Here is a 26,275-nt window from a genome sequence, read left to right as displayed (position 1 = left end):
GAGAATTGCTTGAACCCAGGAGGTGGAGGTTGCAGTGAGCTGAGACCGTGCCACTTGCACTCCAGCCTGGGCAACAGAGTGAGACTCCGTCTCAAAAAAAAAAAAAAAAAATTCAGGAAGAAAAGATATATTTACTATTCATTAAGTGGAAGTGGGTCATCATAAAGGTGATGATTCATTGTCATCATCTTCACACTGAGTAGCCTGAGGAAGAGGAAGGATTGGTCTTGCTGTCCCAGGGATGACAGAGGCAGAAGAAAATCTGGGTATAAGGGGACCCGTTGCAATTCAAACCTGTGTTGTTGAAGAGTCAACTGTAATGTCATGTCTACCGAACTCTGTTGGTGAAAATAGTCAGAAAAACCTATCTAGTTTGAAGGGGAGGGGACGTAAACTCCACCTCTCAATGAAAGGAAAGTCAAAGTCACATTATAAGCAGAGCATGTGGAATGGGAGATAATACTGCATTCCTCTTTGGAAAATACAGTCTTGTCACAGCAAGTCTGAAGGACCTGCAGGAAACAATTTTGGCTGTACCAAGAGAGTCTATGTGGTAGTTTGAGGAATTAAGCTTGTGGAGGTTGGGAGCTAGCAGTGAGCTTGTTTGAAAGGATGTGTTTAGACTTGGCCTGGAGGCATAGGGGAGCAAAGAAGGTCTGTAAAATCAGGAGCTTTGCATGGCTTGGAGGGAGGTAAAATTTAGTCCTGCTCTGGGAAAGGATAAAGAAAGGAGAACTACTTAGGGATGGCAATAATACCGTATGGCTGTCTCAACCTGTGTGCCTCTGGGACCCCCAGGGTCTTCTTCTTCTGTGCTGGGGCTCAAACACACATGGGCATTACTTTTCCACCTGCCAATATTACAGTTATTGCTTTTCCACCTCCAAGAATTTTGTGAAGTTTTGTTTTGTTTTTGCAGGATCGTGATGTTCCATTAGTCAGGGGCACACTGATAGTTCTCTTTTTTTCTCCCAGAGTATTAGCAATTGCTCATGCAGCATCATCTGCAGTTTTTTTAGTTCTGTAGGATGTAACATTGAATGAAACTGGGTGAAGGGTGCACATAACCTCTTTATCCCAGCTTTGCAACTTCCTGTGATCTATAATTATTCTAAATAAAACGTTTTCAAAATTCATATTATATTTTTTCTTCTAAAAGTTCTAGTTGGCTGTTTTCCTCTCTGCTTTCACTCTACTTCTTTTATTTCCATAAATATAAGATTTTCTATTCTGTACCTGATAATTCTAATGTTTGATCTCGTTTCGTGTTCTGTTTCTGTAGCCTGTTAGTTTTCCTGGTTCTTATTTATAGTGCTTTGTTTCTGATATATTTTTTAATTTTTAACTCTGAGATTTTTATTTTCTTTAGAACATTTATTTTTGCTAATTCTTTGAAGTCTGGATTGAAGTTGAATTTTTCCAGAGCAAATTTCTTTTTGCTTCTGCTGTCTGCTGGGAGTGGTACCAAACCTGGTTGCTGCTACATTTAATTTTCCACTTAAGGCTTTTGGACCATGTAAGTAACACAAATTCTTAAGGGATATTTCATGTTCTTGTCATCTAGTAGCAGGGTCAAGGCAGGTGAGTTTTGTTTCTGGCTACTGTGGTGGGCTTTGATTTTCCACTCAACACCTGCAATTTTGATGAGTGCACTCCAGGACCTCTTGCCTGGCCATGGACAGGGCAAGGTGGACGCTGGCCCTGACCTCTGTATACCTGGTCTGATGCAGACTCTGAGAAGCCTCCTGCAGGGAGCCCCCAGCACTGACTCTCCCTAGCTGCAAGACTTGATGGAATTACTTCATCTCCCTGTAATGGAGATTAAAGCAGCACCTACCCCATAGAGTTCTGTTGAGTATTTATACCAATAAGCCATGAGATGGGCTTACCCCAGAGCCCAGCCTCCAGAGGCCTCTCAGTGAGCTTGAGCTGCTGTCATTACTAAGGCCTGGAGAGGGTCATCTGGTACAGGATCAAAAGCCCTGTATGGTAGGGTAGAAAGAGCACAGGCTCTGCAGTCAAAGATCCAGGTTCCAGGTCCAGCCGCGCCATTTGCTAGCAGTGTGACTTTGGACAAATCAATTCATCCAGTCATTCACCCATCTGTCTATCCAGCAACAATTTGTCGAGTGCTTTCTCCACCCGGAAGTGATTCCATGCCGGAGATTTGTTAGTGAACAAAGCAGTCCTAGCACCTGTCCTCATAGAGCTTAGAGTCTCTTAGGGAAGACAGGTGTTGAACACAGGTAGGGGGGCAAGGTGCTAACTCAGTTCTCAACAGGGGGGCAATTCTGCCCTACCCAGAGGACATTTGTTCATGTCTGAAGGCATTTTGGGTTGCATAACTTTGGGAGAACTACTGGCATCTAGTGAGTAGAGGCCAGTGATGTTGCTAAACACCCTGTAATGCACAGGGCAGCCCCACAGCTAAGAATTATCCAGCCCAAAATGTCAGAAGTGCCAAAGTTGAGAAGTTCTGTTCTGTAGAATGCGTGGCAGGGGGTCCTACTAGTTAGGAGGTGGTGTTGCGGAGTCAACCCTAAAGAAGTGACAGTGGCAACCTCAGGGACGAATTAGGCAGTGTGTGTGCAGGTGGAAGAGAGGTTGAAGGCAGAAAGAGTGTTCCTGGCAGAGGCAACAGCATTACAAAGGCCTGGAAACAAGAGAGTGAGCAGGGCCTCTGAGGACCTGAGGCAAGTTTATTGCTCCTGGGATACAGAGGGTTGGGGGCAGGGTGACAGGTGAAATTGAATGTGGAGGCACATGCTATAGGGAATACTGGCCACTCCTGACATTCAGTAGGCCGGGCCCGAGCCCTTAAAATGCATTATCTCATTGCATGCTCACTATAACACTCTCTAATATGTATTGTTATTTTGTCCTTTATATAGATGGTTCCAAGAAGTGACAAGTTGAAGGTCATGATCCTTTTGCTGACACAGAGCCTGGCACATGGAGGCACCAAATGCATGTTAGTCTAGGCACTGTGGAGGAGCTCAGATTGTGTTTGTTGATTGACTGAGTGAGCAAATGAAGAATGACTAAACCAAGCACAAAGCTGGGCGTCCTAAGGTGGAGCTGGGCTAAGGAAAGTGACTGTCTCTAGGGCCTTCACAATTGAGGCAGGACCTTATCCACCATTTGACCAGGGTGAGGAACTGTGCAGGGCACCCAGGTGTGACCCAACCATGTCCATTGTTCCTCTCTGTCCCTTTGATGGACAGCCTGTACCCACGACACTCTTTCCAGACGCTGCCTGCATCCTAGTTCCCTGTCCTATCACCTCTGCATGGAAAGATGTGGAGTTGGCCACATTGATCCCAACACCAATGGGATCACCTGAGGATGGATCTGGTGACTGACCCTGTGCCTTCTCACAGTACAGGCTTTGGGATCCACAGCAACCCAGGCAGAGTTTGTAACAGTGCAGGTTCCCAGGCCCCATCCCAGACTGCCTGAGTCACTCTGGGCCTGAACCCAGGAAGAGTTAACCATCTGGAGACTGTAGATTGTAACAATTTCCTTGGGTGACTTCCAGGCAGGCTAAAGTGTAAGAAAGGGTGCCATGAATCAGCAAAACAGCCAGCACTTCAACTTGCAACCTGAGCATCCCACAGGGGTCCCAGCCATCGTAGTACCAGCTACATTTGCTGAAGTGTGAGGCCTGGACTGCAGGCAGGCTCCAGGCCAACCCTTCCTTGCATGACTTGCTCAGGGATCTGTATGACATGCTGGTGCCATTCTCTCCATTTTACAGATGAGGGACCAGAGGCCCAGAGCACTGAAGTACCTAGCTAAAAAGCTGGAACACCATATTACCCTGCCTCCCTGACAGCTTTCCTCCATCCAAGTGGCCCAACTGTGGTTCAGAAAATACAGCCTCATTAAAGACAGGTGCTTGAAACCGTGGCCTGGAAGTGGTAATCTGGTTGAGCTCACTTTGCTGGATGGTGAAAGAGCCCAGCCTGCCCTGCCCTGCCCTTCCTTCTTTTTCCCTCTCCTCTCCTCTCCTCTACCCTCCCCTCCCCTCTCCCCTTCCCTCCCGTCTCTCCTCCCCTCCCCTCTCCCCTCCCCTCCTTTCTTTTCTTCTTTTTCCCTTCCTCTCGTCTCCCCCTCCCCTCCCCTCCCCTCCTGTCCCATTCCCTTCCCTTCCTTTCCCTCCCCTCCCCTCTTCTCCCCTCCTTTCTTTCCTTCCTTCCTCCCTCCCTCCCTCTCTCTCTCTTTCCTATTTTCTTTCTCTCGTTCTTTCCCGAGTCATTGATTCAACAGAACAGCCCACTGAGGTTATTGGAATGCACTGGGAGAGACACAATGTGCTTCCAGCTCCAAAGGAAGGATGAGAAGAATCAGAGAGCACAGAGACCAGAAAGGCCTGGTGAGGAGCTCAAACAGGGACCTATCAGGGCTGGTGTCCGGTGTGAGGGGGATTGAGCCTCTGAGAGGTCCAGACAAAGCCATCTTGCGCCTAGGCGCTTGTCTGTAAACGCGGGATCTTTGCTTAGTGGCTAAGAATGTGCCTTCTGGGCTGAGTCTAAGACCTGGAGATGCACCCAGAAATCAGTGTCTGGTTGCCCTGAAACATGTGTTGAGAAGGAGAGCCTCAGGGTGGCACTGATGTTTGGCGGATAGGTTCAGAGATCTGCATGGGACTCCCAGTTAAGCCCCTTTGCTGTGTGAGCATTCATCAACCCCCAGCCCTCTCTGAGCCTCAGTGTTACCTGTGTTATGTTGGATTGGAACTGGTTGCTTACTAAGGGTCTTCTAGTTCTAGATTTTAAAGTCTTAACCTCCTGGCCTGACATAGGGTAGGTGCTTAATAAATACGCCGTGAAGAAATACATTTGCTTTTACACAAGGTTTCTCCTCTTCCTTTGCAGGAACTGAGGTTGGTGCAGTGTTCAGCTCCTTCTTTCCATTCCATTCCAACCAACTATCATACCACCAACTCCGATCAGGCTCTTTCTCTAGCTCCTGTCAGCAGTCTCCACCTTCCAGGTACACCACCTGGCTGACTGTCCCAGCCTCCCCCTCCCCCACCCTCCTTCCCAACACTCAGTCTTGTCCCCTTCAATCCAGCCCCTGCAGTACAGCCAGAGGGGGCTTCCTAAGACATAACTAAAACTAAGTTCCTCCCTGCAAACCTCTCCCCCGCACTCCTGCGTTTGGCCTAAACCACCCTCCCAGTGCTTTCCCATCATTCTCTCCAAAGCCTGGCCCTGAGGGTTAAGTTAAGAGGAGCAGGGCAGGGTGAGGCCAGACCACCTGTGGGCCCCTTTCTCAGCCAGCTCACCTCTCAGCAGTGTGGAGAAAGGAGGATGCACTGGGCCCACACACATGTTGTGGACATCAGTAGCCCCACCCTGCATGCAGGAAATGTCACAGTGCCGTAACTGACTCAAGGGGAGGGCAGTGGGGGACAGGTGCAGGGAAGGTCTTTGCTCCCCCTTTTGTGGCCAACCTGAAGACACAGTAGCCTAGATCAGCAGGAAGAGCAACCAGTAGGAAGCTAAAACCCTGTTTGTTGTGGCCGTGCCACTGACCAGTTGTGAGCTGGAATGAGCCCTCAGCCTCTCTGAACCTCAGCTTCCTCATTTGCAAAAGGGGCTGGCATGATTCACCCCTCTTGGGTAGGATTCCATGGATTATGGACAGAAAAAGCATTGTAACCTCAGGAGTGCTTTGTGTGTACTTGGTGCTGTTATTGGGCATTACCCAGGAGGGCTGGCCGCCATCCAAAATCCGCCATCCCTGTATCCTTCCACTTTCAGCAGCTTCCAGTAATAGCCTGCCCGATGAGGCTGGCTGCTTTTCTGATTTTGGCTCTGAGGCGAGTATCGATCTGGGGTGTGCTTTGCGAGGATGGATGAGTGGACACCCAGCCACTCTCCAAACTGGATCTCAGGCTCTAAATGATTCATGTGTCAGGCTGCAAATAGTACCTTTCGTTCTGGTGCCTCCAGTTTGCTTGGGAAAGCATATAGCCTCCTCAGCACTTTGGAACTTGATGCCGAGGCTGAGATGTGGTCCTGTTTGCTAAATTTAGGGTTGGCTGTTCCTGTGTGTAAACAGGATGCTGCAGAGTTGGGGGGGGACAGGGCTTGTCTCCTTCTTTATTCATATGCAGTTGGAGGTTTGTTTCCTTCTTGGTAAACTGGAAAGAAACCTGGGATAGGAATGAAGAGGTGTGCATTTGGGTTTTGACATTCTCTTCAACTGGCTGTGTGACTTCTCCAAGTCTTGGCTTCCTGCTTGTAAGACAGAGACATCAATCTCAAAAGCAAACCCCAGGTTGTAATGAAGCTTCTAGGTTTGTTGGACTCTGCACATCCAATAAAGATTGCATGGGGCCATCGTATGGGACCACCTGCAATCTTTAGGCTCGCAGATGGGGCATGAGGAGATGTCCATTGGCCCTGACTTCATCCCTGGGCAGCTAAATTTGGGCACCTGGGTCTCAGAGATGCTCTTTTGCTCTCTTTTGTCCCTTGGCACTTAGGACGGACCCAGCATATAGCAGACTCTCAGAAAAGTAGTCATTGGGTGCATAAGGGCACCATTACAGTGACAAAGATCAGCCCATCCAGCCAATCCCACAAGGAAAAAATATCCCAAATAACCCCCCATCTTGCCTGTAGGTGACCAGTACAGCAGGATCCCTGGGAGAGCAGGAACAATGGCCTGGAGTTACATTTTTAAAATTTAATTTGTTGCCACCCTTTGAACCCACCTCACCCTAGCTTCACCTGCATAAACATCTGTTAGAGGGAGCCGAGGCTGTAATGTCTTCACATTAGAACAGAGTCCACCATGGAGACAAGCAAATGCACAAGAACTTTCTCCACTTTTAGGTTTACTGAACCTAAGAGTAACCCACACAGAAGTCTGCTCCTGAAAACTTTGCAACAGATAGGATCTTCACGGGAAAGCTTGACTGCCTCGTTTTCACCACCTGTGCCCACGTTAGACCCCCATCTCCCTTACCACCATAGCACCATAGCACATGTAATTCTGCTATACATCTGCCTTGATCACTGCTGCATTTTTCGCACCTAGTGCAATGCTTGGCACATGTGTATAAGCTCAATAAGTATTTGCTGCTTTGTTGGCTTGGTGAGTTAATTAATGGAGCAGACAAACCTCTGAAATTTCAGTGGCTTAGTGTATAAAAGGTTTATTTCTTGCTCATGCAAAGTCTCTTCTGCATGTGGTGACTCAGGGACCTCCTGGTTCTGTCATCTCAACTTAGGTAGGGCCCTGCAAGTCTCCATGGCAAGGAGGGGAGAGACAAAGGAGGAACATCAGTGGTTATCTGTGTCAGCCTAGAAATGATATGCATCCCCTTGGCTCATGGCCCATCAGCCAGAGCAAGTCGGGTGGTCCCAAGTTAATAGCACAGGGGGTTGGGGAATGCAGGGAAGTTCCTTGGCTATTTGAAGTGCCCTCACTGCTGCCCCACACTTTGAGCTAAGGCCCCACCAGGGTACGGCCCTTGAGCATTCAACTCAGGCTCACCAAGCAGCTGTGTGTGCCAGATCCTGCCCGGGGGCTTTTGCAACATTTCCCTCATGATCCCCTCCCAACACTCTAGGGAAGTAGAAAATACTAACTGCAATTAGCAGAGGAGGATGCAGAGGCTCATGGTGGTCAACCACTTGCCCAAGTTCACACGGACACCAAGGAGCAAAGGCAAGACTCGAACACAGGTTGGTTTGCTATTTAACTCCAACCCCAGGGCTTTCTCTGTCACGGCCCAGAGACATTCTGGGTATAGACAGTCAAAGGGGCCTTCGAGACAAGGAAGGGATGGGACCAGAGAATACAAGGGAACGTGGTAAGGAGAGAAGAGCGGAAAGGATCAGACACAGCCTGGCAGTGGCTGGAGAAAACGTATCTGTCATCTTCCCATGGTGTTGTTCAGGAAGGAAGCACTGGACTGGGAGAAATAGCTACTTTTACTGACCAGAGATGAAGAAAGAAGATGCCTTCTAAACAGGGCTTAATTTATTGGCTGCCTCGCACAAAAGTCCTTTGGATGCTCAAGAGAGTCATTTAGATTTTGTCTCATCTTTGAGAAATGGGGACCGTCACTCCTGCTCTCAGGTTATTTTTGAAATGAGCACTTTCTCCCCACAGAGTACCTGTTATTCAGAGTACCTGTTTTTCCCCAGCAACTTCTCTCTTTTTTTGGTCTAGTTGAATCCCAGAGGGGATAATAAATATATGGAAACCAAATAAAAGGAAAGACATAAAAACAAACTCCGTTTTCAACAAACTACTTCTAACAGTTGGGTTCAGGGTTGCTAACAGGTCTTCAACTGCTCTTAGCAAACCCTTAAGAGGCTCTGTTCTGAATACAATTACCGCAATTTGGAGAGGTCCTTTGCTAAGGTGCTAGCCTCCACAGACAACTACCCAGCCCAGGCCTGTTTGAGTCAGGGGAGCTGGCTCTGTTGGGCAGCTCTCCAGAGTGACCCATGGAAGACCACTTGGGCACGGGGCAGTGCTTACCTTGAGAAAGTTTGCCTTTCTACCACCTCCACATCTGCCTCTCTAGCCCTAGAACTTACATGCCCTAGTTCTGCCCCACTTGTGTTTCCTGGGACAATCTATAGGGGCACCTGTTTTATCAAATATCTCACTCAGCACATAAAAAAGTAGGCCACTGATTTGTTTCACAGAACCTGAAGCCTTAACCGTCAATTTCAGGTTGTGTTACATCAGGTCATAGGTGGCTGCCATAGCTGGGGAAGTGTGGAAACCAGGACAAGACTTTGGTCCAGGGGCCACAAGTGTTGGTTGGGGAAGGTGCGTGGAGGCGCAGAAACTCTCCCAGAAAAGCATCCCTGCTGCTCTGATCATGTCACACGCTGCTTGAGCCCACCCATGGCTCCCTGTGTCCATTAGGATGAAATCCAACAAATCCCCATCATGCGTCTTCTGAGGACTATAGTGTTCCATCCTCTACTCATTCCGGCCTGTATCCCATGCTTTCAGTGTCCCGCATCACACTCCAGGGGCTGAGTCACTTCCAGTTTCTTCCATGTCCCATGCTGCTGTCACCTGTTTGCCTTTGCTCCTGCCGTGCCCACTTCCAGGCATGCCCTTCCTCTCTCTCCCATTCATGCACACATATGTGCACACACATACACACATATGCACACACATAGACACATGCACACACACGTATACACATACACACATGCATGCATATGCATTGCTATAGATTGAATGCTTATATCCCTCTCAAATTTCTATGTTGAAATCCTCACCCCCAAGGCAATGGTACTAGGATGTGAGGCCTTTGGAAGGTGATTAGGTCATGAGGATGGAGCCCTCATGAATGGGATTGGTAACCTAAAAAAGCAACACCAGAGAGTTTCCTTACCCCTCCCATCATGTGAGGACACGGTAAAAAGAAGGTCCTCTACAAACCAGGAAGTGGGCCTCAACAGATACCAATTCTACCAGCGCCTTGCTCTTGGACTTCCCAGCCTCTGGACAGTGAGAAACACATTTCTGTGGTTTATAAGCCACCCAGTCTATGGTATTTTGTTGTAGCTGCCTGGACAGACCAAGACACACTACACAAGCACGTGCTCACACACACTGTCCTCTAGGACCACTCTACTCACTGCCTAAGATTAAACTCCGGATTGCCTCATCCCAGAGGCCTCTCTGGCTGACCTTGGGCTAAGAAAAGGGAACTTTGTCAGTCCTGCCTTGTTTCCCCCTCATACAGGCCAGTGAGCTTGGATGGAGAGTGGCGGGGGGTGTCTCATTCATCTGTGTCCCCTTCCAAAGGAGACTTTGCTACGTTCTACATTTAGCCAACAGAAAGTCTTGGGCAGAAAATATAAGGAAAAGGACAAGGGCCATCATGATTCATTCTTTTCTGATTTATTTTTCTTGAAAAGTATAGCAGCATTAAAGAAAAAGAAAAAAAAGAGACACAACACAGAACTGTTTTCATTCTCTTTTTTTTTTTTTTTCTTTTTTATTGATCATTCTTGGGTGTTTCTCGCAGAGGGGGATTTGGCAGGGTCACAGGACAATAGTGGAGGGAAGGTCAGCAGATAAACAAGTGAACAAAGTTCTCTGGTTTTCCTAGGCAGAGGACCCTGCGGCCTTCCGCAGTGTTTGTGTCCCTGGGTACTTGAGATTAGGGAGTGGTGATGACTCTTAACGAACATGCTGCCTTCAAGCATCTGTTTAACAAAGCACTTCTTGCACCGCCCTTAATCCATTCAACCCTGAGTGGATACAGCACATGTTTCAGAGAGCACAGGGTTGGGGGTAAGGTCACAGATCAACAGGATCCCAAGGCAGAAGAATTTTTCTTAGTACAGAACAAAATGAAAAGTCTCCCATGTCTACCTCTTTCTACACAGACACGGCAACCATCCGATTTCTCAATCTTTTCCCCACCTTTCCCCCCTTTCTATTCCACAAAACCGCCATTGTCTTCATGGCCCGTTCTCAATGAGCTGTTGAGTACACCTCCCAGATGGGGTGGTGGCCGGGCAGAGGAGCTCCTCACTTCTCAGTAGGGGCGGCCGGGCAGAAGCGCCCCTCACCTCCCGGACGGGGCGGCTAGCCGGGCGGGGGGCTGACCCCCCCCACCTCCCTCCCGGACGGGGCGGCTGGCCGGGCGGGGGGCTGACCCCCCACCTCCCTCCCGGACAGGGCGGCTGGCCGGGCAGAGGGGCTCCTCACTTCCCAGTAGGGGCGGCCGGGCAGAGGTGCCCCTCACTTCCCGGACGGGGCGGCTGGCCAGGCGGGGGGCTAACCCCCCCACCTCCCTCCTGGACGGGGCGGCTGGCCGGGCAGAGGGGCTCCTCACTTCCTGGTAGAGGCGGCCGGGCAGAGGCACCCCTCACCTCCCGGACAGGGCAGCTGGCCGGGCGGGGGGCTGACCCCCCCACCTCCGTCCCGGACGGGGCGGCTGGCCGGGCGGGGGGCTGACCCCCCGACCTCCCTCCCGGATGGGGCGGCTGGCCGGGTGGGAGGCTGACCCCCCCACCTCCCTCCTGGACAGAGCGGCTGGCCGGGCAGAGGGGCTCCTCACTTCCCAGAAGGGGCGGCCGGGCAGAGGCGCCCCTCACCTCCCGGACGGGGCGGCTGGCCAGGCGGGGGGCTAACCCCCCCACCTCCCTCCCGGACGGGGCGGCTGGCCAGGCCGGGGGCTGACCCCCCCACCTCCCTCCCAGACAGAGCGGCTGGCCGGGCAGAGGGGCTCCTCACTTCCCAGTAGGGGCGGCCGGGCAGAGGCGCCCCCCCACCTCCTGGACAGGGCGGCTGGCCAGGCGGGGGGCTGATCCCCCCACCTCCCTCCCAGACGGGGCGGCTGGCCAGGCGGGGGGCTGATCCCCCCACCTCCCTCCCGGACAGGGCGGCTGGCCGGGCGGGGGGCTGACCCCCCCACCTCCCTCCCGGACGGGGCGGCTGGCCGGGCAGAGGGGCTCCTCATTTCCCAGTAGGGGCGGCCGGGCAGAGGCACCCCTCGCCTCCCGGACGGGGCGGCTGGCCAGGCGGGGGGCTGACCCCCCCACCTCCCTCCCGGACGAGGCGGCTGGCCGGGCAGAGGGGCTCCTCACTTCCCAGTAGGGGCGGCCGGGCAGAGGCGCCCCTCACCTCCCGGACGGGGCGGCTGGCCGGGCGGGGGGCTGACCCCCCCACCTCCCTCCCGGACGAGGAGGTAGGACGCTCCTCACTTCTCAGACGGGGTGGCTGCCGGGCGGAGGGGCTCCTCACTTCTCAGACGGGGCGGTTGCCAGGCAGAGGGTCTCCTCACTTCTCAGACAGGGCGGCCGGGCAGAGACACTCCTCACATCCCGGACGGGGCGGCAGGGCAGAGGTGCTCCCCACATCTCAGACGATGGGCGGCCGGGCAGAGACGCTCCTCACTTCCCAGATGTGATGGCGGCCGGGAAGAGGCACTCCTCACTTCCTAGATGGGATGGCGGCCGGGCAGAGACGCTCCTCACTTTCCAGACTGGGCAGCCAGGCAGAGGGGCTCCTCACATCCCAGACGATGGGCGGTCAGGCGGAGACGCTCCTCACTTCCCAGACGGGGTGGCTGCCAGGCAGAGGCTGCAATCTCGGCACTTAGGGAGGCCAAGGCAGGCGGCTGGGAGGTGGTTGTAGCGAGCCGAGATCACGCCACTGCACTCCAGCCTGGGCGCCATTGAGCACTGAGTTAACGAGACTCCGTCTGCAATCCCGGCACCTCGGGAGGCCGAGGCTGGCGGATCACTCGCGGTTAGGAGCTGGAGACCAGCCCAGCCGACATATCGAAACCCCGTCTCCACCAAAAAAATACGAAAACCAGTCAGGCGTGGCGGCGCGCGCCTGCAATCGCAGGCACTCGGCAGGCTGAGGCAGGAGAATCGGGCAGGGAGGTTGCAGTGAGCTGAGATGGCAGCAGTACCGTCCAGCTTCGGCTCGGCATCAGAGGGAGACCATGGAAAGAGGGGAGAGGGGGGAGGGGAGGGGGGGAGGGGAGAGGGGAGAGGGGAGAGGGGAGAGGGAGCTCTATCTACCACACAGTCGGTCTCAAACTCTTGACCTCGTGATTCACCTCTTTTTTTTTGTATTTTTAGTAGAGACGGGAGACGGGGTTTCACCATGTTAGCCAAGATGTTCTGGATCTCCTGACTGTTTTCATTCTCTATTTTTCCTTCTCCTTGTCCACATTTTTTTTTTTTTTGAGACAGAATCTCGCTTTATCACCAAGGCTGGAGTGCAGTGGCACAAACTTGGCTCACTGCAATCTCCGCCTCCTGGGTTCAAGCGATTCTCCTGTCTCAGCCTCCCAAGTAACTGGCATTACTGTGTCTCAGCCTCCCGAGTAGCTGGGATTACAGGCACCTGCCACCACACCTGGCTAATTTTTCTATTTTTAGTAGAGATGGGGTTCCACCAAGTTGGCCGGGCTGGTTTCGAACTCCTGACCTCAGGTGATCCACCCACCTTGGCCTCCTGAAGTGCTGAGATTACAGGCCTGAGCCACTGTGCCCGGCCCTCCTTGTCCACATTTATACACAACTTAATAGTTGTAATCAGTGCTGACAAACTTGGCATTTCCCCTGCTAATGAGAACATTTCTCCTGGTTCCATTCTTGGGCTCAGTCCTGGGTAGGCACAGGAAGCTTCTACCCTGAGCTGGACCCGGTGGCAGCCCTTTTCCTAAAACCCTCCCTGCCAGGTGCTTGGGTTCCAGTTCCATTCCAGGTGCCACCCCAAATCCTTCCTCCTCTCTCCACCTCCAGTACCCCCAAGTATCACTCCACATAGGTGCCTTTGTTCCTTAGTGGGGGGGACTTGGCATTCATGGAGCCCCTATGACATGCTTAGTGCTTTCCATAGAGCAGCCCAGTTAATGCCTGCAACAGCCCTGCAAGGCAAGTACTATATCCCTTGCCCTACATATGTGGAAACTGAGGCTCAGAAGTGAGGCAGCTTCTCCACCAATCCAACCCTCCAACCCTGAGGCCTGGGACCTTGACTGTTCCTGAATCATCTGATCCCAAATCACCCACCTGGTACCCCAGGCACCTAACAAACACAGGGCTGCCAGATGGCTACGCACACTCCTGTTAGGGGCCAGTTCTCCAGGTCAGGGGTACAGTCGGGCTCTAACCGTGAAGTGTGTCCTTTCTGAGAGTAGGGAAAGGTTTGGCTGAAAGCACAGAGGCACCGGACAGTCAGGACAGTGTGATCTCGGGAAAGTTCCTTCACCCCGTCTCAATTTCCTCATCTGTGAAGTGGCATCTACCTGATGGATGTTGTGAGATTAAATGAGCTGGTGAAAGCAAAGCATCCAAACAGTGCCTGGCACATAGAAAGCTCTACATAATTGCCAATATTGTGATTATTATCATCATCTCTGACTGTGGTACCTCATTTCTAGCCTGAATATGCTCACCCCTAGTCTTCTGGACTCTCTACTATTTTTAATTAGGGAGTTGAAGCCTCACGAGTCATGGGGTTTCCTGATAGATAAAGATGATTGCAGCCACACTATGTGCCAAGTGTTTTTTTTTCTTTTCTTTTCTTTTTTTTAAATTATACTTTAAGTTCTAGAGTACATGTGCACAACGTGCAGGTTTGTTACATGTGTATACATGTGCCATGCTAGTGTGCTGCACCCATTAACTCGTCATTTACAATAGGTATTTCTCTTAATTCCATTTTTAATGTCCATCCCTGGCAACAACATTGCAAAATAGGAATCACTACCACCAGTGTTTAGATGAGAAGACGGAGGTTCAGGGTTCCGTGGTGGGCCAGAGGCAGGGCCAGAAATCGCATTTGGCTCAATGAGGCAGCAGGACCCCGGCTGTCCCATTCACCTTCCTAGCTTCACTGGATGATATAGTGCTCAGTGCATGGAGCCACGGGGCCCACTGGGCCCTCCTCCTTGAGGATTCTGATGAGCGTTCTATTATTACTTGGATGGTGTGACACCCTTTTCAGCAAGGAGCAGTGGGAGTAGAGTGGGTGGATTTGATTTTCTAAATCATCCCGGCTGTTGGCCTAGAGAGGCCGAAAAGACCAGTACCCTGTCGTCTGGGCCCGTCCCAGAGCCTGTAACCTCAGCACAGGTGCTGGTTACCATGGCGGCCATAGCACCTCTTCCCAGGTCTCTGGACAGTTCTCTTAGGAAAGCTGGGGTAAAAAGGTTTTCTCAACCCTTCCTTCCTATCACCTTATTCACTCATCTCCACTTACGTTTAGAGGCCTGCTCCATGCCAGGCTCTGTGATAAGCAGTAAGGATACAGAAGTGAGCCAAAAAGATACAGTCTCCTCCCAACAGGAGGAGGAAGAGGATCAGAAAGACACAGCCCCCTCCCAACAGGAGGAAGAGCTCCAGAAAGACTCAGTCCCCTCCCAACAGGAGGAGGAAGAGGACAAAAAAGACACAGCCCCCTCCTAGCAGGAAGAGGAAGAGGACCAAAAGATGCAGTCCCCTCCCAACAGGAGGAGGAAAAAGACAGGCCTGACAGCAGGGCCCTCAGGGAAAGATGCAGGCCACAGAAAGATAGAGCGTGCCTTCTGTCCTTAGAAGACAAGATGAAAGCTGAGATCTGAATAAGTGCATTTGGTGTTGGGGGAACAGGGAGGAGGCCAGCGTGGCTGGAGCCGGGTGAAGCTGGGGAAGAGGGAGAAGATCCCCTTAGCTACTAAGACAAGAACAGCAGAGTCGTCCTCAACTCTCTCCTCACCCTCACATCCATCGACTTATCTACATTCCCTTCTAAAAGTTTCCCAAACCCATCCCTTCTTATCCAGCCCTGGGTGCTTACTTTGGGTCAGTGTTCCCCTTCTCTGTGTGATGTTGCCATGGCCACCTCTCCAACTGTCTGCAGCCTCCATCTGCTCTCCTGGAATCTATCCTTTCCCAGCTTTCTGAAACTAATATCTGGCTGTGTCACTCCTCACCTGCAAAACCTTCGATGGCTCCCCATGGTCTATGCTGTGCTGTCCAATTCCGTAGCTGCAAGCCACAGTTGGCTATTTAAAGGTAAATTAATTAAGGTTAAATAAAATGTGAAATGCAGTTCCTCAGTTACATGGACCACATCCCAAGGGCTCAATAGGCTCATGTGGCTAGTGGCTACCATATTGGACAGGATAGTTACAGAATACTTCATCCCAGAAAGTTCTTTTGGACAGCATGGACTCTGTGGGAAACAAAATCCAAATTCTTTGGCCTGATATTTAAGGCCTTAAACAATATGGCCCCAGCTGGCTCATCCCAGATCATTTCCCACCAGCCCTTCCCACCACACTCAGCTCCAGCATGTCACATGAACCTACAATTCTCAACCCTACCTGTGGTAGTGTCCTCTGTACCTTTCTGGAGTTTACTTGTGCAACACATGCAGAGATGTATGGAGTGTGTATGGACCTGTGTGTATATGTATGTGTGAGTGTGTGTGTGTCTGTGTTAGTGTGTATGTGTGTATTTTCTCATTTTCCTCCCTTTCTTACACTAAGGTTTCTTTGGGGGATGACAAAAATGTTATGAAATTAGATTATGGTGATGGTTGCACAACTCCATAAATATAGTAAAAGTCATTGAATTGTTACTTTAAATGAGTGAACTTTATAATATGTAAATTATATTTCAATAAAACTATTTTTAAAAAGAATGTTACGTATACTGATATATACTGGTTTGCATCTTGTTTGTTCAAGAGAGCCTGGCACTCTTTCCCCATCACTGAATACAGAGCTTCCTCATTCTTTATATAGCTGCAGAGTATTTCACTGTATAAATGTTCCATCATTTATCTACCGTGTCTCCAGCTGATGGCCTCTTGGGGGTGTTTCCGGCCCTTTACTATTCTGGACAATGCTGCAAGAATAGCATGTTCCAGGTGTGCACTGGTGTATCCATGGAACAAATTTCTCCAAGTGGGGTTGCTGGATTGCAGAGTAGCTGCAGTTGTCATTTTGACAGATGTTGCATAGCTCCCTCCATGGAGCTGAACAGAGTTACACATTCCCACCTGCAAAGGATGAGAGCACACGTTTCCCCAAGCCTCACCGATAGCTTGCATCAGACTCATATGGTCTATCAGTGCGCTTTTAAATACATTACTCTTATAAGGGAGCTTGAGCAGCTTTATAGATATTTAAAAGGCTTTTGGATTTCTTTTGGGGGAAACTGCCTGTTCATGTCCTTTGCCCATTTTTTATTAGATTGCTGATCTTTTCCATCTTGATTTCTAGACGTTCTTTATACATTGTGGTTATTAAACCTTTGCAATACATTTTTTCCAATTTGTTTTTTGTCTTTTGTTTTATTTGCCACATAGAATTTTAAAAGATTTTAAAAATCTTTTTAAATTCATCAATCTTATCTTTTCTGGCTTTTGGATTTTTTGAGTATCAGAAAGGCCTTACCCACTCCAAATTTTAAAGGGAGTTTGCCCAAACTTTGACACTTCCTGGCTCCATGCTTTTGCAATTAAATTAAAATTAAATTAAAATTGTGATCCACTTGACATTTGGTCCACGTGGCATTTCAAGGGGTGTGCATTGGTGTATGGTGTATGGATCGAACCATCCTTTTCCACATGATCACCTGTTTGTCTCAACATCATATATTAAGTATTTACACCCCACTGATTCAAGATGTTGCCTTTATCATATACTAATGTCCTCGGTGAACTGGAGCCTATTTCTGGACTTTCTATTCTGTTCTACTGGTATGTCTATCTCTTCATGCACCAAGACCACACTAGTATAATTATTGCAGTTTTAGGGTATAAAACAAAATTTAATCCAACTCCTCTGTGAAGCTTTCTAAGATATCCTTAAACAACTCAAAGTTTAACTATGATGCTCTCCTGGATTTTGTTTCCCCATAAACAAACCCCAAGACAAGGATTCAAGTACAAGCAGTTTAATTGCGAATTGATTCCAGAAAATACCAGTGAGGGGAGAGGAGTGGCAGGGAGGGAAAGGCCAACAAAGGATGCATCATTAAGCAACCCACCACTGGGGGCCACCGGAGCTCAGTCCCACCAGGGTCCTCGGGGCCTCAGAGTCATCCTCCCCAAGGGCAAGGGAGCTGGAGAATGTACACACCAACTCCCATCAGTTACTTGTTGAGGGCTGCTCACAGCGGGTACCAACTCTCCACCAGGTCTGGCTTGCCCAGTATGTGGGCTGATGGTGTGTCTGCTGTCAGAAAAGGGTTATCAGGCAAAGAGTTACACATGTTTGCCCAGAAGACTGGAATGAGGCAATACCAGCACCTTTGTTGGATGCCATGCAAAGTCACCCCATCAAAAGGATGCTAGATCTTCTCTAAAGATGATGTCTAAAGACCAAATATTTATCGGAGAAAAGCCCTTCTTCCTCCCCTGGACTCAGCAGCCCTCCTCACCTCCACCTTCTTCCTTTTACTTCTTGGGGTCCCACCCAGTAAAGAGGATCAACCTAAGCCCTCAGAAAGGTCCTGCCCTTTGGAGGCAGCAGTCTGATCTCTGAGTAGCCGTGTTCGGCCCTTTCTACCCACAGAATGCATCTGGCCTGTCTGGGACATCACAATCCACACACACAGCCTGAAGACTCCTCTCCATCCCCAGTGTTGTCTGCAGTTTTCTGACATGACAAGGTTTCCTGCTTACAACTGCACTCACTATTCCAGCAGCTACTCTGGCAAATATTAAATCTATGGTCAATTTAAGTCCTCAGTGTTCTCCGTCAAATACATGGCTTTCAAGTTAGATGGAGATTTCCATCTGAACTTGAGGGATTGCATCCTTACTACCACAAATCAGGACAGGCTCTTTGTCCTCATTTAATTCCATCTTAATAAACACAGTCCCATGGTGCTATCAGTCCTTTAAGATATCCATGAGCCAGAGTTGGCCTTCCATGCCACACTGGCCTAGGTTCAGCCAAATGGTCATACTCTTTCTTGCAGAAGTGCAGTCAAATGCATTTCCCTTATTTCTAGCCCCACCCCTCAACCACCACCACCATCTCTATCTGTGCCTACCTTCCCTTACTATAGAACCCAGCTAAAATGGCCCAGGTTTGCTTTCCTGAACATTTGGGTTTGTGCAAACCTGAGCTTGTGTGGGTCCATCTTCTTTCCTGGGCTCCCCATGAGCCCAGGAACACGTGTGTTGGATCAGTGGCTGGATGAATCCTCAGCTCGGCTCCCAGGACCTATGCTGCGAGCTCACCTTCCCTCCTGCCTCTCTCCTGTGCCTCACTTTGCCCCACACCCCTCACACCCCTTCCCTTCCATGCGTTTCCGTGCCCCGATCATGTGCTCTGTCTGCCTGACATGCCTTGCTCCTGTTTCCTTGTGCTCTTAGAAACATCCTTCTAGGATGGATGGGAGTCAGCTGGCCTGGCTCTTCCCCTTTCTAGATCAGTGCCTTTGCTGATCTGTGACTTTGTTTCGTCAACTGCAAAATGGGGATGGGAAAATGATCTGAAGTCAGGTTCCCCAGAAGCAGAGCCTGAGATGGGGATGCTTATGTGTGGGGTTTACTGGGGGTATGCTCACAGGAGAAATCTATAGTAGAAGAAGACAGGCAGGATGGGGGCCAGCGAAGATGAGGTTCCCAGAGAAGTCCACTCTCAGCCTGATCCCATGCGGACGACAGGTGTGTGAATTGCACCACAGAGGTGCGGAGGCTGTTGCCACCCAGTGGTTCCTGTAAGCCAAGGACAACATCCCCAGGAGAAGGGAGCAAGTGTGAGAAGCCGGCACCTCCACAGAGCTAGGGGGCTGGGGAGGCTGGGGTATCAAGAGTCTCGCTCACAAACACCTGCTCTATAGCATTGCTGGGGGGATGAAATCAGTATATTTCAAATACTAAGAAGAGTAATTGACATTTAACAGAGTTTAATGATTGTTTCTGTCATTTTGTTACTTTTTCTTTAAAACCCAGCTAAAACTCCACCTCTGAAGTCTTCCTCACTGGCCATTTAGAGAATTAATTACTCCTTTCCCAGGCTATGTCAGCACTTGGTGTATTTGTCCTTTTTATTTAAGTTTTTAAATTGCACCAGTAAAACACAGAAATATTGTTGTAACAGGATCTGAAATAGAGTAGAATGTCCTCCTCTCTAACCCACATTCTCCCTGGGAGGAAAACCCTGTTAAATCTTTGTTGGTGGCACTTTGTAACTTGAGTATATCATCCTGCCTTGTTTAGGAGGAACTGAAGTTTCCTGGCCACATTTAGAGTCTTTTAATGGGAAAGACCTGGCTTGTAATTCCTTTAACCCCTGCTCGAGAAATGCCTGCTTAGAGTTGAGCCAAACTTTCTTGATCATAGTGGGGTGGGGTGTCAGAAACACATTTCCAGCCTCCGTGCCCTGGAGATTGCCGCTCAGGAGACCTGCACAGGGCCAGGAATCTCTTTCCAGATTCTGGTAACAAGTTCTTCTGGTAAATTAGGTGAAAATCCAGCTTGGAGAACGTTGTGTTAAAGGTGGCTTCCATCATATGAACATCTTGCTTATCAATTAGTTTAGATGCCTCCCTTTTGCTTCATAGAATGATACTTTGGGTATGGGCACACACTTTTACTGTGGCTACAATAGTAGCGCATGGTCATTGTGGGAACTAGCATATTTTTAAAGTCACCTTTAGCTCCAGCACATGAAAACCACGTATAAGGGGCATTCACAGGCCCCATGCATATTTTCCAAGTCTGGCCCTGGGACCACCCCGCCATTCCCAGTTTTGTTCTCGGATATTTCCATCCCCTGCTTCTGCTACAGACTGACGGGAACCAGGGCTCCTTTCTCTTCTCTTTATGAACTTGGGGATGACAGGTGCACCTGCTCACCAAGCACCAGCCACTTCCCCGTCTCTTCCTCATCCTGCAGAGGAAAGTGGCCATTTCCCCCATTGCCTGCTGCCCTCACCATCTCTCAAGAAGGCCTCAGGTTTTAAGAGTGTCAGGGCCCTATTTTTAGTGGACTGAGACTTCTCCTGGGTGGCCAGATTGTTGCAGCTTCCTCATGACCAGATGTGTGTCTATGTTGGCAGTGGAGCCTCCTGTGGCCTCAGTCTGCACATGCTGGTCACCTCGCGTAACCTTTGCTCCATCCGGGTAATTCTGCATGTGCGAGTGCACACACACACATACACGCACACACACATTGCCTGCCCATTCTCAGAGAAGGACACTGAGGCTCAGCAAGGACAGCTGACCTGTCTAAGCTCCCACACACAGTAGGGACAGAACCAGAACAAGGACTGGGATTTGATCCCTCACCTCCCACCCTTCCCACTCCTGTCAGTTGCAGTGAGGTGCTGTTCCCACTCCATTCCCATGACTTCTGCATGTCTGAGGTGGACATGACCCCCGACATCCTGCCAGAGTGAGGAGAGGGCTGTGTGTGTATGTCTCTGTGTGTCATGAACAACATTGATCTTCCACCTATTCACCCAGAGCCCAGCAGCTGCCAACCTGCTAGCCAAAACTATGGCAGCTATAACTCTGTTTGACCTTCTCAAAGTTTAAAATTTTTTTATCAGTTGGTAACATTTAAAAACCAAGAGTATTCACATAGAAATCCAGATGTCCACCTTCTCTGGAAAAAAATGGAAAACTGGCAGTCCAGGCCCACATCCCTGCTTAGCCACCATCCAGTGGAGTTGGGTAGTGGCTGTACCCATTTGACACCACAGATGCCACAGTCCGCACTACTCCCTATTACCTCCCCATACAGAGCCAGTGCCTGCTGCTGTTTGCCACCTCACATACACTGTTGCTTTTTCTTATTGGTAGATTCCAGAGGAGAAAGCCATAAGCCAGAACCAGCCCACCTCCCTAGGTAATGCCTGGTCCTTCTACATATTTGAGTTTGAAATCCCTGCCATCCCTCAAGTCCCTACCCAATAATCTATAAATCTCAGAGCCTTGGCATACAGTAGATGCTGAAAAAGAACTGTAGCCCTCATTTACTGAGTGCTTATCCTGGGTGAGGCTGTGGAACCTATCACCTTTTAACAGATGAACCAACGGGCTCAGAGTTGAAGCTATGCCCAAGGTGAGTTTTGTCACTAGGACTTTTGTGGTGTCACTCACTTTTGCACTGAGCTACCTCTCATGGTGCGGCTTTTCATGCCTATTCTTTTTGCCTTCTCAATTTGCTTGCTGGTTTCAGAAGGTTTCATAAAAGATAGTAATTAAGGCCAAGCCTCAGCATTGTGGCTGGGCAGAGACTGAGAGAGGAGAAAGGCATTTCACAGGAGGAAAAGAAGAGAGAGGAAGACATGGTACAGTGCTAAGGGTGTGCTAGGAGGGGCACTGGCAACCCAGGTGGGGAAGGAGTGGAAAGGGCACTTGAGGCCAGAGTGTGAAAGGCCCTGTATGGCATACTGGGGCTGTGAGACTTCTGAGAGCACTGGGTAGCTATGAAGGGTTTTAGAGCAGGACTGGGCATGATGAAGGCTAGCGTGGCAGCAGAATGGAGGCAGAGAGGATGGCGCTGTGAGAGTCCAGAAAAGAGGTGTCGGGGACCTGAAGAAGAGCCCTTCAACAGAGAGAAGAGCAGATTCCAGGCCCCATCAGGGAGGACATGGTGCTGGGGTGGGCTGAGGGACAGTGCCTGGAGCTGGCCATCTGGAGGCACTGCAGTGCCATTAGCTGGGACGAGGATGGTGGGAGGAGATATGGATTGGGTGCATCCCTGGGGTGATGTCCTCTGGGTGCCCAGGGAGAGGACAGGGCCGCGGCAGGAGATGCAAGTGCTGCCTGCCAAGCTGAGCGCCAAGCAGCGAGAAGGGAGTGCTCTGGGCCAAGAAGGGCCTGGAGACACCCCTGTCACACCTGCTGGATCGCCTTCTCCACTGGCCTCCCTGGCCCCCTCTCTCCTTCCTATGCCTAAGCCTCCAGGCGTGAATGTCCTCTGCCCCATCCCAGGGCTGCAGAGAGCAGGCCATGTTGAATTTTGGCCCTATGAATGGGCATCCCTGCCACTCCCAGGAAGCAGATGTTCCAGATACTGAGACCCCAGGGTCCCCCCAAGCTCTTCAACTCGTCAGAGCAAGGCCTGGGAAAGAGAATTACTATGGTCAGGCCCTCCCCTCCCCATCTCCTCACTTCCTGCGAGCAGTGCATTTGGCTTTATATAAAGCCAATAAATAAATAAACAAGCCGGCATGATTAATTGATGGTATGGAGCAGACCCAGGCACTGGGAGTCAGGTGGCCTGGCTTCCTGGTGGAGCTCGGCTTTTCAAGACCTGGGGCCTGAGCCAAGGAGGGGAAGCCTGCTTTGGGGAGGTGCTTTCGGTGCGTGTCTGGGGTTTTCAACTTTCTCTTCAGGCAGGGCCACTGTCCTGGACTCCTCCAGGCCCTAAAGAGGGCCAGACTGGAGGCTGGGGGGCTGAGCGTGTCCTTGCCCGCTGCCCTAACCTTTCTCGCCTCTGAGGGCCCTTAGGCTAAGCTCCCTGGGATTGGACCAGCGGTCCTCTCCTCCAAAGCGGGTCTCCCTATCTGCCTACTCCACACCCAATTCGCTCCACTCCGTGTGGCCAGTTCACAGGCTCGGATGTGCTGGGGAGGCTTGGGGCACCCTGACCCCTGGGGAAGAATGGGGAGGATGCCTCCCAGGGCCAGGCTGGCTGTGGGGGTGGGGCAGGGACAGGGGCCGGTGCTGATGGAGGTACCTGGAGACACGCCCCGGGGCAAGACTGGATACCCTTCCCCGCAGCCCCACTGGTGCGCGCGGAGGAGGACGCGGGCGGGACCGCGCGCTCCGGTCCCGCGGGGCGCTCTCCGTGAGGAGTTTGGGGAGGGCCGAGGGGGAGCGCGCGGGGAGGAGGGAGCAGGGAGGGCGGGAGGGGGAGGCGGGCAGAGCGCAGTGCAGCGGTGGCAGAGGCGGCGGCGGAGGGAGGGAGGCGGGCGGGCGGCGGCGGGGCCGCGGGGCAGGCGAGCGCGGGGCAGCCGCGGCAGAGGAGCCGCAGCCGCAGCGGGGCCGGGCCGGGCCGGGCGCGCACCAGCGGCAGCGGCGGCGGCAGCGGCGGCGGCAGCATCTCGCTCTCGGAGCCGGCGCAGGTGAGGCAGGGGCGGCCGGGCCCGGGCTCTGGGCCTCTTCCCCTCTCGCTCGGTCTCTTGTCACTTTCCCTGCTGGCTTCCCTTCCGCGGGCGCTCGGCCCCGGAGACCCTCGCCGGGCCAGGGCGGGAGCATGAGTCGGAGCGTGTCTTGGTCCCTTCGCCCCGCGGAGGCAGGCGCCTTGTCAGCAGTGACCTTGAGCGGGCACCAGGCGGCGGGCGGGGCGGGCCGGGGTGGGCGTCCGCGGACCCGGCGCCTGCGGGTGAGGGAAGGGGGCGCGCCTTGCGCCTGCTGCGCGAAAACTTTCCGGGCTCGGAGCAGCCCCGGAGCTGGGGGGCGTCCGGGACGCTAGAACCCCCTATTTCTTCTTCCCAGATGGCTCCGACTTCCCCACCTGGCTTCTCGTCAGTGTGGGGGCCCCCTTTCTCCTGGCTCTGGTTCCTGCAGGCTCGGGACAGGTTGAGAGCTGCAGAGACTCACCCTAGGCTGGGGGCTTCTCCCTTCCCCAAACGTGATTTGCAGCTGCTAAGATAAGAGCACAGGTGCCAGGAGAGCTAGGAGAGCACCTCTACCAAGTGCTCTCCGCATCTCCGGCCTCACCTTTTCCTAGCTCCCCTCCTCCTGGCCCCCCTGGCCACAGCCCTTACCCCAAGCACACACGGGTCCCCCACCTGGTGACACAAGAGCTCGGAAGTCCCACATTCAGTGGGTCCTCAGATCCACAGCGTGATTTTTCAGCCCAGTGCCTAAGCCTCCTTCGGAAGGTGGACTTGGGCAGGTGCCTCAGGCCCTCAGGACGGGCCAGTATAGCATGTTTCGGGACACCCGGACTCACCCAGGGCCTGGCCACCCCTCCTTGCCCTGAGGCCTCAGGAGGACGGGATACTCTGGCCTTTGGTGATGTCCTAGCTGTAGAAGCACTGCTTCCTAGAACATTAGCCTTGGGAAAGGGACATGAGGCCCAGAGAGGGTGAGTTGGCCTCAAGGTCACACAGCAGGGGGCAGGAGTGAAAACTGGGCTTTCTTATAACGGGTTAGAGTGGATGGAGAGGACTGCTGTTTGGTTCCTACATCTGAGGGATTTGGGCTCCGGGACACTGTCTCTTACTAGCTGTGTGACCTCTGGCAAGTCGCTTCCCCTCTCTGACTCAGTTTCCCCACCTTCTAGGGCTACTGTAATGGCTGAATGAGTTAATATTCTTAAAGTTCTCACCGTTATGCCCATGCTTAGTGTATGGTCTGTATCCACAACATTTTGGCTACCAGCTGGTGTAATTTCCTTTCTGAACCCTGGAAGGGAAGCCAGAGAGGGTTAATCATTCCCGTGCCCTTCCTCTTCTCTGTGTGGGCTGGTAGGGGGCAGCACCTGCTGGGCTCTTGAGCATCTGTGCCTGTCTATAGAATGTTAGGTAGAGACAAGATGTCCCAATGCCCTCAGAAGCCCACTGGAGCCACTGGGTGGGCTAACTCTGGGCTGTGATTTCCTGCTGCTGCCATGGCAGAAACCAATACCTGATGTCTAACGGAAATGACGACAAAACCCAGCCATGGCGCCAGGAAGAGGCCCCCTCTGCATACAGTCTGGTGGGAACAGCATCATCTTCAGTCCTCCTCCATCTGTACCACTCTTCTCCACACCTCTGTGCAAGGTCATTCCTTCCCCCAGGGGTACTATTGGCAACAGAGGAGATGGCAGAGGGGTGGGGCTCATTCATTCATTCATTCACTCACTCACTCACTCACTCCCTAAGCCTTGATTCTTGCCTTCTGTGAGTCAGGAGGCACTTAGAAATACAGAGAGATCAACCACAGCTAGCGGAAATCAAGCTCCTACCAGGTGCAAGCACTTACTAAGCACTCTCAGAGACACACTCATTTGTTCATTTGATAAATTTGTATTAAGAACCTAATATGTGCTCAGCACTGTTTGATGTGCCAGAGGCATATTACTAAATAAAACAGACCTGGTCCCAGCTACGTAGGCTGGCTATATAGTTTGTCATCCAAACTGAGATACCTTGAGAGTGAGAGAGGGCACGATTAATAAAAATACCAGGACTACAGAGCATAAACCAGGAAGGTCCAACCACACTGGGCTGCAGGGCCACTCTGCAACCTTGTGGAGTTTATATACCAGTGTCTGGGGAGAAAGGTTAATATTTTTTGAGCAATTATTTTTTGCCAGGCTGTGTACGAAGCGCTTTTGGGGTTTCATCTGATTTAATCCTCACAATGCTATGAAGCCGGTGTTACCATCTACATGCAGCTGGTTAGTAGTAGAGCTGGGACCACCTCTGCTACTGACCTGCTGGGCTACCATGCTTCCCTAGAAATGGGTGAGACCCAGAGTCCAAGCGCTTGCACTGTCTCCAAGAGGACTTGTAGGCAGTAGCACAAACGATGTAATAGATGTGCAGTGGGAGCAGACAGAGTCTGCCTGGAAAAATCAGAGGCAGCTTTCTGGAGCAGGAAACCTGTAACCTGGACCTTGAAACATGAGTTATGACTTTGACAGACTGTGGGGAGGACATTACAGGCCCAGGTTGCTAGGGCTTGGAGGTGTAGGGGTATACGATCTATTTAGGAATACCACCCCCACAATAGGTCCAGATCCAATGGCAACAGGACAAGAGTTTGGTCTGAAACAGCAGGAGTCAGCAGAGATTAAGTCTAAGCCTGGTGCTATGGGACATGGTAAGTTCTGAATTTTAGAAGGATGTTCGGA

The 26,275-nt window shown here is 51.5% G+C and overlaps 1 protein-coding gene across 16 annotated transcripts in view; it reads left to right on the top strand.

Annotated features, from left to right (window-relative positions):
• The first annotated feature begins 23,433 nt into the window (after positions 1-23,433).
• Positions 23,434-26,275, top strand: part of ATP2B2 (ATPase plasma membrane Ca2+ transporting 2) — a 382,880-nt gene continuing 380,038 nt past the window's right edge. For 5 of the 16 annotated variants that reach the window (XM_034955774.3, XM_034955779.3, XM_034955777.3 and 2 more), the window contains exon 1: positions 23,437-23,552. The gene's annotated coding sequence lies outside the window, so the exon portion shown is untranslated. Of the gene's footprint in view, positions 23,553-26,275 lie in introns of all 16 variants that reach the window. The other 11 variants (XM_034955775.3, XM_034955772.3, XM_063602715.1 and 8 more) reach the window with 6 other exon arrangements.

Source organism: Pan paniscus, chromosome 2 (genome assembly GCF_029289425.2).
Source record: "Pan paniscus chromosome 2, NHGRI_mPanPan1-v2.0_pri, whole genome shotgun sequence".
NCBI classification, from domain to species: domain Eukaryota; kingdom Metazoa; phylum Chordata; class Mammalia; order Primates; family Hominidae; genus Pan; species Pan paniscus.
The sequence above is the reverse complement of the archived record's forward strand: the minus strand, read 5'-3'. Positions and strand labels throughout refer to the sequence as shown.